A 2,500-nucleotide genomic window follows, 5' to 3' on the forward strand; every position below is an offset into this window, starting at 1 on the left:
TCAGAAGGAAGTCCTGGGGGGAAGGCAGGCAGGGAGGGACGGACACAGGGAAGTCCGCACAAAACAGGTCCCCTGGAACCTCTGACCCAGAAAACCGGGTTCCTGGTGAAAGCAGTCCTGCCATTGACATGACAATGGACAGGGCCCGGCAGCTTGAGACACATCTTTCTTTCAATAAGCAAGTTCTTTTTAAAAAAGTTTCCTTCCACAGCAGCTCTGAGTGAGAGAGAGAGAGAGAGAGAGAGAGAGAGACTGACTGACTGACTGATACTGACACCGACACACACACACACACACACATATTATTTATTATTATTTTAAACGACAAAGGTGTTCAGAAGGAAGTCCTGGGGGGAAGGCAGGCAGGGAGGGACGGACACAGGGAAGTCCGCACAAAACAGGTCCCCTGGAACCTCTGACCCAGAAAACCGGGTTCCTGGTGAAAGCAGTCCTGCCCCGCCCTGCCATTAACATGACAATGGACAGGGCCCGGACCAGGCGCAGCGGACGGTAGCGAGCAGTCGGAGGGTGAAAATCCGCCAGTGGGTGAAAAGGAGAGCCGTGCGGTGAGAGGAGGCGGAAAGCGGTTCGCAGACTTTCGCTGTACCTCCGGCGGGCAGCGCCGCACCTCCGAGCGCTCGGTACCGTCCGCTGCGCCTCGTCCTGCCGCACGCGACGAGCCGTCCCCGGAGGAAATCGGCCTCGGCCTTCCTGAGATATCAGTCTCCAGGTGGGACAGAAAAACCGGGGGCCCCCGGCTCGCTTTCGGCGGCCCGCTAGTCGACTTCCCGTCGTGCGAACGCGATCCTTCCGGTACCTTTCGGTGCCCCTTGCCCGACTCTAGCTCCGGTGGTAAAGCGGAGTCGGTCGGTCTGACGGCCGCCGAGTTAGCAGGCGGAAAGCGGTTTGCAGCCTTTCGCTGTACCTCCGGCGGGCAGCGCCGCACCTCCGAGCGCTCGGTACCGTCCGCTGCGCCTCGTCCTGCCGCACGCGACGAGCCGTCCCCGGAGGAAATCGGCCTCGGCCCTCCTGAGATATCAACCTCCATACGGGCGTCACAAATCAGTGGACATGGTCAGCTGCAAAGCAGTGTCATTACAACCTTTCATAAACGACAGGGCAGCACTGCACTGCACCGCACTGCACTGCACCCCACACTACATCACACTTGCCTGCCTGCCTGCCTGCCTGCCTGCCGGCCTGCCGCTGCCTACTCTCACCAGCGGACCAAAGTGAGGATAACACCCCGAAGCAAGCATCTCCCTTGCCGCCCACCAGCCCACACCAATCCCCTTGCCTGCCTCCCACAAATTCCACCAGCGAGGCAAAGTGAAAATCAACCCCCAAAAAACGCACTCCACACCGGCCATCGCCCGCTATACACCCCCCCTGGGGCGAATATTAAGCCCGAGAACACCGACTGTAACCAACCGCAGTGAAAAGTTGAAGTGGCAACTCATTAACCAGATTTACACTTGGCAACTCATAAACCAAATGAACAAAAAATCTGGTTAATGAGTTGCCCAAAATAAATCTGGTTAATGAGTTGCCACTTCAACTTTTCACTGCGGTTGGTTACAGTCGGTGTTCTCGGGCTTAATATTCACCCCGGGGGGGGGGGGGTGGGTGATTCTGGGGGTAGTGTCCGGGAGGGTGAGCCTTTTATTCGGCAGGAGGCGTGTGGGGAAATCATCAACCTGTCAGACGATGAGTTGTCACAAACGCCATTGCTTAATGAAAGCTGCGCTCCCGAACTGGACTGACTGTCTGACTGTCTGTCTGTCCGTTTGTCAAGGGGAGGAAAAGGCGGTGGTGGTGGTGAGGGTGGAGCTTTACGCTCAGGAGGGGAGACTTTCCTTCATGCCAATTAATCTGCAGCAGAAAGTCATCCCCCCCCGACTGGGATTCGAAGCCCGGTCCTGACCACGAGACCACCGGGGAGAGCTGCCTCAAGTCCCTGAGGGACCTGGACACGAGGCCGAGGACACACGCACGCCTGCTGCACTGGCAGCAGCGACCAGCAGGGGGCTGACCGGCTGATCCTTCCCTTTCACAGGCAGGCTTTTGGCCCTCGATTAAACGACAAAGGTGTTCAGAAGGAAGTCCTGGGGGGGAGGGAGGGAGGCAGGGAAATCAGCACAAAGCAGGTCCCCTGGAATCTCACACCTGCGTCCCAGAAAACAGGTCTCCTGGTCAAAGCAGTCCTGCCCCGTCCTGCCATTAACGTGACAATGGACAGGGCCCCGGCAGCTTGAGACACATCTTTTTTTCAATATGCAAGTTCTTTTTAAAAAGGTTTCCTTCCACAGCAGCTCTGAGTAAGAGTGAGAGAGAGAGAGAGAGAGAGAGAGACACTGACTGACACTGACACTGACACTGACACACACACACACACACACACACACACACACACCGTCTCCCATCCGATTGGTGGACTATGGGATTGAAAATCGAACTTTGAGTTTCAATGCAGGGGGGAGAGCGCGAACGCAGCCCCTCC

Source organism: Heptranchias perlo, unplaced genomic scaffold, assembly GCF_035084215.1.
Source record: "Heptranchias perlo isolate sHepPer1 unplaced genomic scaffold, sHepPer1.hap1 HAP1_SCAFFOLD_383, whole genome shotgun sequence".
Classification (NCBI taxonomy): Eukaryota; Metazoa; Chordata; class Chondrichthyes; order Hexanchiformes; family Hexanchidae; genus Heptranchias; species Heptranchias perlo.